The sequence below is a fragment of the Bos grunniens genome, chromosome 19 (genome assembly GCF_055505025.1).
Source record: "Bos grunniens cultivar Pamir isolate PY7600 chromosome 19, Bosgru_T2T1.0, whole genome shotgun sequence".
In the NCBI taxonomy this organism is placed as follows: Eukaryota; Metazoa; Chordata; class Mammalia; order Artiodactyla; family Bovidae; genus Bos; species Bos grunniens.
Genome location: NC_141183.1, coordinates 32,419,869 through 32,429,628, shown reverse-complemented (window position 1 = coordinate 32,429,628; position 9,760 = coordinate 32,419,869).

Below are 9,760 nucleotides of genomic sequence, written 5' to 3'. Positions count from 1 at the left end.
GAATAAAGAAAGAAGTAAAATTGTTGTTGAAATACATTGTGAATTGCATGGCTAGGCCAAGGCGGTACAAATACAATTTAAAAGTGGGCACAGACGCCAAGTATTATCACGATGGAAGCATCTCTTTGTGCAGCTGATGAACATTAGATTTCACTTAAAGACACTGAATACCTAATACATTTCCCCCAATTTTTAGTTGTGGCAAAGTATATGTAAGATGGGGTTTCCCTGGTGGCTCAATGGTAAAAGATCTGCCTGGAATGCAGAAGACACAGGAGATGTGGGTTCAATCCCTGGGTTGGGAAGATCCCCTGAAGGAGGGAATGGCAACCCACTCCAGTATTCTTGCCTGGAAAATCCCATGGACAGAGAGCTTGGTGAGCTACGGTCCAAAGGGCCGCAAAGAGTTGGACACAACTCAGCTACTGAGCACAAAGACACACACACACATCACTATAGTTATGTTTAACTGTACACTTCAGTGGTATTAAAGATTCCTGTTTTTGTGACCATCTCCAGAACTCCTTTCATCTTGCAAAACAAATTCTGTCTCCTTTAAATAATAACTCTCCATTCCCTTTTCTCCTAAACCTCTGGGAACCACCATCCTACGTTCTGTCTCTGAGAATTTGAATAGTTAAAGTATTGTATCTAAGTGGAATAATACCATTTGTCTTTTGTGACTGGCCTATTTCACTGAGAATATTGTCCTCAAGGTTCATCCATAGTAACAGTAATAGCTGTCAGAATGTCTTTCCTTTTTTAAGGCTGAATAACACTCCATTGTATGTACAGACCACATTGTCCTTTATCCATCCATCAGCGGACACTTGGGTTGTTGCCATGTTTTAGCTATTGTGAATGAGGCTGCTATGAATATCGGTGTACAAATATCTCTGAGAACCTGCTTTCAGTTTTTTTTTTTTTTTTTTTTTGCATTTATACCCAGAAGTAGGATTTCTAGATAACATAGTCAATCTAGTTTCTAATTTTGGGGGGAACTACCATAATGTTTTCCACAGTGGCTATGCCATTTTACATTTCTACCAATGGTGCACAAGGGCTCCATGCGTACATGTGTGCTCAGTCGTGTTGGACTCATTTGTGACCCCATCGACTCTGGCCCACCAGGCTCCTCTGTCCATGGGATTTTCCAGGCAAGAATACTGGAGTGGGTTGCCATTCCCTTCTCCAGGGGATCTTCCTGACCCAGGGATCGAACCTGCATCTCTTGCATCTCCTGCTCTGGCAGGTGGGTTCTTTACCAGCTGAGGCACCAGGGAAGTCCCACAAGGGCTCCAACCAAATGCATTTTGAACTGTGTTGCTAACAATAAGGATACAAAGTTTGTAGCAAGTAATTCATCTTACAAATACGTATTAAGCAATAGCGTACTGAAGATTCTGTCCTAAGCATCGCCTACCACACCAGAACCTCTTTTAACTAGGAGAAAGTAATTGTCAATATGGAAGTCATGAATAATTCAGGAAAGATAGCCAATGTGTACTCAAAATCTCTAATGGTGTACAAAATGATGTATTTCTTCATTTATAATATAAGCCAAAAACATTGATTTTGAAAGTTGAAGGGAAAAATGGATGGAATTCTTCCTGGGTACACAGGGCAAATCTTTTTAAACATTTAATCACGTATTTTTATTTATAGTTCACCTTGTTCTAGAAAGGTTTTGAGAAAATTTACAAGAATACATGTACAGAAATAAAGACTAGAAATAAAAATAGAAAATTAGAACCATGGAAATAAGGACACAAAGATGCCAAACATAAGTTAACCCGTGTGTTCTAGTGATACTTTGAATTTAAGTGTTCTTTTTGCTGATAAAAAAAGAAGCCACGATTTGTTACCTAGTTGTTATTACTGGATATCAGAGGAACATTGGATTCTAAAACTCTGTTGCTCAAAATGTGGTTCTTGGACCAGCAGCAATGGCATCAATGGGGAGATTGTTAGAAATGAAAAATATCAAGACAACCCAAGACCTACTGGAAGAGAATTTTCATTTTTAAAAGATCCCAGTTGGTTCATGTAAGCATTTGAGTTTGAGGAGTCCTATTCTAAAAAAGCAGAGACATCACTTTGCCGACAAAGGTTGGTATAATCAAACTGTGGTTTTTCCAGTTGTCACACACAGATATGAGTGTTGGACCATAAAGAAGGCTGAGCACTGAAGAACTGATGCTTTTGAACTGTGCTGGAGAAGACTCTTGCGAGTCCCTTGGACTGCAAGGAAATCAAACCAGTCAATCCTAAAGGCGATCAACCCCGAATATTCATTGAAAGGACTGATGCTGAAGCTGAAGCTCCAATACTTTGGCCACCTGATGTGAAGAGCCTACTCATTGGAAAAGACCCTGATGCTGGGAAAGATTGAAGGCAAAAGGATAAGGAGGTGGCAGAGGATGAGATGGTTAGACAGCATCACTGACTCAATTGACATGAATTTGAGCAAATTCCAGGAGATAGTAGAGAACAGAGGAGCCTGGTGTGCTACAGTCCATGGGGTTGCAAAGAGTTAGACATGACTGAGCAGATGAGCAGCCAGAAATTGATAGAAGTTGAAGAAACCCTGACAGCCAGGACCTCCTAATGTGACTGTAATTGGAAGTAGGGCCATTAAAGAGGTGAATGAGGTTAACATGAGGCCATTGGGGTGGGTCCTGCTCTGATCTGACTGGGGTGTCCTCATAAGACGAGGAAATCTGGACACACAGAGGAAAAGAAAGCCTACGTGAGGACAGTGAGAAGGCAGCATCCTGCAAGCCAAGGAGAGGGGCCCCAGGAGAAAACCGAACCCGCCAACACCTTGATCTGAGGCTTCTAGTCTCCAGAATTGCAGAAAAATTGATTGCTGAAGCTATCCAGTCTCTGATGTTTTGTTACGATATCCCTAGCAAACACCTACAGACAAGAAGAGGCATTTCAACAAAGAGCATACAGAAAGCAGAAAAGCATATGAAAAGGCATCCACGTGACCAGCCACTAGGGAAATGTGGGCTAAAACCATGATGAAACAACAACACCTGTTACAACAGCTAAAATAAAAAGTAGTGATAACACAAAATGCTGGTGAAGATGTGGAGAATCTGGATCTCTTCCTCGTTGCTGGTGGGAATGTAAGATGTGACAGCTGCTGGACAATCTGGCTGGCTCTCACCAGAGTAGATGTGCACTTAGCATGCAGCCCAGCCATCTGACTCCTGGACATTCATCCCAGAGAAATAAAAGCTTCACTCAAGGACCTGTACACTAATATTCATAGCAGCTTTATTCATAAAATCCAAAAATGTCCTTCAACAAGGGAATGGTTAAAGAAACTCTGGTACATTTAAATAACGGAATACTAGTCAGTGATAGAAAGAAGGGAAACAGGGACTTCCCTGGTGGTCTGGTGGCTGAGACTCTGCACTCCTAATGCAAGGCCTCCAGGTTCAATCCCTAGTCAGGGAACTAGATCCCACATGCCACGATGAAGATTGAAGATCCAGAGTCCTGCAACTAAGACCCGGTGCAGCCAAATAAATATTTTTAAAAAGAAGAAAGGGAACATTTTAGATGAATCTCAATGAGCTTGTGCTTACTGAGAAATGCCAGTCTTGAAAGGTGGCATACATTTCCTTTATGAAGCATTCTCTAAAGGACAAAACTATGAAAACGGAGAATGCATGTGATTTCAAAGAAATTGAGCAGGGATTGGGTGAGGCCAGCAAGGGGCAACGAGAGGCAGTTGCTTTGTGGTGACTGAACTGTCCTGTGCGCTGATTACGATGCTGATCACACAGATCTACACATGGGATCCCACTGCATAGACAAACACGGATGAGTGCAGGTAAGAGCTGTCGGTAACTGAGCAACATCTGTAGTCCAGTTAACAGTGTTATACCAGTGTCAGTTCCTGCTTTCAATATTGTACTGTCAGCTCAAAGAGAAGTGCAGTGTCAGAGCTGTGAGTTTGTCTTAGCCGGGGCCTTTGTTGTTGTTTTAGTCTGAGTCATATCTGACTCTTTTGTGACCCTGTGGACTACAGCCCACCAGGCTGCTCTGTCCATGGGATTTCCCAGGCAGGAATCCTGGAGTGGGTTGCCATTTTCTTGTCCAGGGGATCTTCCCAACCCAGGGATCAAACCCATGGTTCCTGCATTGACAGGTGGGTTCTTTACCATCTGAACCACCAGGGAAGCCCCTCTGGGACCTTACTGAGAACGATAGCCTGGAAGATAGCCTCTCAGTAGCTTGAGGGAACTGTTCCAAAGAGGTAAAGGGAGAAGCCAGTTTATATGTGATTTTTTTTGTGGGGGGGGCAGGGCTAGGGAATATGTCACGGCTAAAGATTAATGCTGGTCACAAAGAACTGACATCTCAGTGCTTTTCTATGTATGGGACCATAAGGAAGGTTGAGCACCAAAAAATTAATGCTTTGGAATTGTGGTGCTGGAGATCACTCTTGAGAGTCCCTTGGATAGCAAGGAGATCAAAGCAGTCAATACTAAAGGAAATCAACCCTGAATATTCATTGGAAAGACTGATGCTGAAGCTCCAATACTTTGCCTACCTGATGTGAAGAGCCGACTCATTGGAAAAGACCTTGATGCTGAGAAAGATTGAGGGTAGGAGAAGAGGGCGGCAGAGCATGAGATGTTTAGACAGCACCTCTGACTCAATGGACATGAATTTGAGCAAACCCCGGGAAATAGCAAAGGATAGAGGAGCCTGGCTATAGTCCATGGGGTCGCAAAGAGTCGGACACAACTTAGTGACTGAACAAAAACGGCAATGTATGGGAATATGCAAGAACTTGAGTTCATTAAAATGGTTACTGAAATACGCATCTAACTGTCTAAGGGGCCTGCATTGTCCTAAGCACAGAGCCTCCTGTTACTGTCTTAATTTGCTGTGACTGAAGCAGAGCGCGGTCGGTCAGTGAATGCGCTGGGTCTCCTGCACTGTGGGCAGATTCTTTACTGTCTGAGCCACCAGGGAAGCCTATACATATATGTCGTTATTCTTTTTCATATACTTTTCAGCACTGTACCTTTCTAAAACTGTTGACAGTGTATTGTATTTTATTTAAAGCTGCCCCAGTTAGATAGGTTAGGCAGTCAAATTGCCCATATCAAGGATTCCTTGACACTCAGCATGAAATAAACACTCAGGAAAATCATTGCATTTTGAAGCAAAGCACCTTTGCATCTCTGGTTGTCAGTGGGGATTCAGGGTTACTTGAGTGTTTGTTCTTATTGATGTGGCTTACAGGGTCCGCGAGTCCTTTCAAATATAATTGCTTCCTTTATAAGCAAATCCTCGTTTCTGTGTCTGAGAACTCGAAATTTCCGTGGTATTTTGATCATCCCATGATTAGAGAGAAAGCACTGTAATAAACTCATTAATTCTGTTTCACGACACTTTCTGATTTGATAAACAAGGCTGATCAACTCACCATTTTATTCATATTTTAGTTTAAAGCTTGAGAAATTATTAAATACTCATCTCAGTCCTTGCCCTCTTGGTATCTTCAGAAACCACATCTCCACTTGGGTGACAGCATGCAGCTTCCTTTTAATAAATACCCTCCTTAGACGAAATACATGGAAATTACTTGAAACGTTCCTCTAAACCCATGCTGGGGAAACATGGCTCCAGACCATCTCTTAATACCCATCCCTGATGGCCCTTTGCCTAGAGTTCTGTGGCTCAAGAGTCCCTGTTTATTGGAAGCTGGTTTCTGGATCTATTCACCCAGATGCCACCGCCAGCCTGGCAGAGTTTACCAGGTGGAAGGGAACAAATTTTCCATATTGCAAGACCTTGTCCCAGCCTTCCAGTTCAGGAATCTCATTGTTTAGCCAATACCTGAAGTCGGAACCTTTTGGAAGATAAATATTTAATCTTTTGGCTATCACTCACTGTGAAGGGCTCCCCAGCAATCTCTTTAAAAATAGATGCTAGGTATCTTCGTAGAACTGGACAGATATCAAAAATGAGTGAGCGTTTCACATCTGTGGTTTAAACTTCTGAAAAAGAACAGGTCATGTAACTGGGAATTTCAATGAAGTTTCCTGACTATTTTCTCTGGCTAAGTTTTGGAGCTACTGTAATGCAGGAGAAGGAAGAAAGGGGTGCTCAGTCATGCCCCACTCCTTGTGACCCTACAGAGTGCAGCCCACTAGGCTCCTCTGTCCATGAGATTTTTTCAGGCAAGAATACTGGAGTGGGTTGTCACTTCCTACTCCAGGGGATCTTTCCGACCTAGGGATGGAACCTGTGTCTCTTGCATCTCCTGCATCGGCGGGTGGATTCTTTACCACTTGTGGCACCGGGAGGCCTGTGGTGCGGGAGAAGCACAGAGCTAAATCTCAGACCACGTGGGTTCTAGTGATGGCGTTCTAGCTCTGCTTGGTCATTTCGCCACAGTTATGGATATAACCCTGTTATGTATATTTCCCGTTGAGTTTTCATTGAGAAAGTTATAATTTTATTTAAAGTAGAATCAACTGCTGAATTTTAACTGCCTTGAAATGAAACTGTGCTGACACATGCCATCGCCCCCTTGCCCCACCTCCTCTCCCTGCCTTTGCCCTTTCTCTATTCTCCTCACTGTCCCTTCTCCCTCCTCTCTTTCCTCGTTCTGATTTGACTGGAATTTGGCTAACTGTTAGTAGAGTTAGTAGAGCTGAACTATTTTCCCCATTGTTTCATGGCCTTCTGGTTTACCTCCTCTGTGAATTATCAAATTACATTTTTCTTCTATATACAAGAGGGAATAGAAAACCCCTGCCTCTTTTTCTATCTTTATCTTTCAATATGTTTCTTTTTGGTGTTCATATGTTTTTCTTCTAAAAGCAAAAAAAAAAAAAAAATTATTTTGATATTTTTTAACTCCATTTTTAAATGAGGTTTTTTACTCAGTTTTACTTATTGTGATTATTGATAAGCCTGAGTTTATTTCTGCCATTTTATTCCAGGCTTTTTAATTGACTGCATTTCTTTTCTTCTTTTGAAGGATTGAATAAATCTTATCCATTCTATTTTCCCCTCAAACATTTAGGTTTTTTTTTTTTTTTTTTAGTGTGACCTTTTTTTTTTTTTTTTTTTTTAAATAAACAATACATGTAAAGCATCAACATCTTTTTAACACTCTCTGGAGTTGGCAGCCCTTGTTCTCCTTCCAGCCCCAAAGTGGGGTCGGCCCTGGGCATGCATGGGGAGAGAGTAACTACTTACATGGTACAAGGGGACCTGGGACCCTCCCATGGGACGGTGCAGAGGAAGAGGGTTGGGCCTGACTTATGTCTCCATCTGTTCTGGGCTGGCAAGAACCTTAGTGAGAGATGTGCTCGGCGGCCCAGCCGTGCTTACGATTTGTAAATAAAGTCAAACAATGACAAGCAAACAGTGTGTGGTGTGTCTTCTGCCCAAACTCAACCGCAGAACCAGTGCCAACTGGGCGTGTTAGGAAAGCACATGTCTCCAAGGTCAGCCTAGAATTCCCGTTTAGAAGTCAAGGACCCCGGTCTTCACTTTGAAAATGAAACTGCTCAATGTGCAAAGCGGGCGGAACGTAAATAATGCGTCAGCCCAGTGGAGAGGCTTCTCCGATGCTGGTGGTCTCGGAACACTCACTGTCTGGCATTTCATGTTACATTTCAAAACCAGGATCATCCCAGGCCACATAAATCTGTCACTTTAGCTGAATTTGTGCATCACCAAATCCCGGACTAATTTTTCAAAGATTATCCTCTGCTGTAGTGAAGTCTGGACGCTTGGATCCAATGGGCTTTCCGGGGTTGTCACATCACCCACGTCGCAGCTTGTATTTTTTTATTATGTGAATGAAAATTCCTCAGGAATGTTGAACAGAGTTCAACGTTCCTAATACTTCATAGAATATTTAGGCAACCAAATTATACTGGACGTGTCTGTAAAACTCCTTTCTCTTGAATCCACCCAAGGGAAGGCATGCCTGCTCCATGTTGGTTGCCATGGTTACCTTGACAGTGATTACAGGGCAGGCATCATCTACCCACCCCCAGCTTCTGGGCTCCTTTCCGTGCTTCTTCCTGGAAGCTCAGGTTCTCTTGAATTTCCCTCTGGTCCATCCTTCTGATTTTACTCTTTTCCCTTCCTCTTCCACTTAGAAGTCCAGGTTCCCCAGAATCTGTTATTAGCTATTCTATTAAAAAAAATAAATTCCATTACTAAAGTTATTTTATTTTATTGAGGATATCAATATTCTGAGTAAGTGCTTAATTTTTAAAGAGAATTAGGAAATTTCCAGTGTGCCACACTTGCTTTTTGTATCTCTTGCCCTGGCCCTCCCATCACTGTGTAAACTACTTCTTCAGGAACCTGACTAAAACGAGTTTCTTTAGCTCATATCCAAGTCTTGCTGCCTTCCCTCTATCCACACATTCTGCAGACCCCAGAAAATCCACCCCAAGCATGTTACGGTGGTGTGGCTCATGCATTTCCATAAATAAGTCAACCATCTTGTTAGGTACCATCTTCAGCTTTTCCTTCCCATTCTCCTTTCTAGTCCCATTTCTGCCTGTCCTGGCTACCAGGTACTTCTGTCTCCCACTGGGTTCCTTTGTCTTCTGCCCATCATCTGCTGAACACCTTTATCTCTCCTGAGCACACGCCAGTACTTGCCATCCAACCATACACAAGCATCTCTTGCTAAGCATCACTTTCTCCATCTTCAAGGTGCCAGCACCTCCTAGGATGTGTAATGAAGTAGACTGTGTATTATAATGCTGCTGCTGCTACTAAGTCGCTTCAGTCGTGTCCGACTCTGTGCGATCCCGTGACTGTAGCCTACCAGGCTTCTCCATCTGTGGGATTTTCCAAGCAAGAGTACTAGAGTGGGATGCCATTGCCTTCTCCAGTGTATTATAACAGTCAGTTGGAATAGACCTGATTTAATATCATTTGTGCTGTATTCTCTTAAAAGGTTTTATTGGACTGGCTCATTCTGTTTTCATTTATTGTCCTCTCTTTAACAAAGGACTCAGACATGGGGCAAATGGTCCATTTGGTTTGGCAGAGTAAAAGAGTCTAAAAAACTCAGAATGGTCCTGCTTCTATATTCACTTGAAACTTTAAGAAGCTTATTCAAAAAATCCCATATCCCTGGGTTTCCTTTATCTTAGAATGAACTCACTCAAGGGGCTCTACCTTTCCACAGGCAAGTTGACGTCTGGTTGGCCCACAAGAGAGTGTCCTAACACACATGAACCTTGGGAGTCCATAAAGCTGAGGCTGAAACTGAACAGTCTATACCCCTGATCAATGAAATGTTTAAGCTCTATGTGTTTTCAAATGTGTTATGAACACAGGGAACTCTACTCAATACTCTGTAATGGCCTATATGGGAAAAGAATCTAAAAAAGAGTGGATCTATGCATAACTTATTCACCTTGCTGTATACCTGAAACTAACACAACATTGTAAATCAGCTAGACTCCAATAAAAAGTATTTAAAAAAACACAAATATTAGTGCATTGAGAGAGTTTCAGCATAGGAATTTCGAGAGGGTATAATACAGTCCATGGCAACTTGTGCAGACCCACACCCATGAGTCCAGACCTGGATGCAAGGCAACCCAAGCAACCACAGACTCTTCACTTACTAGACTCAAGCAAACAATTGTTTTCTAGGTTTGAAAATCAACATGCTGGTCTGTGGCAGTGAAAAGATTTGCACATAACTAGCAAGTTAAGTGGAGAAGGCAATGGCACCCCA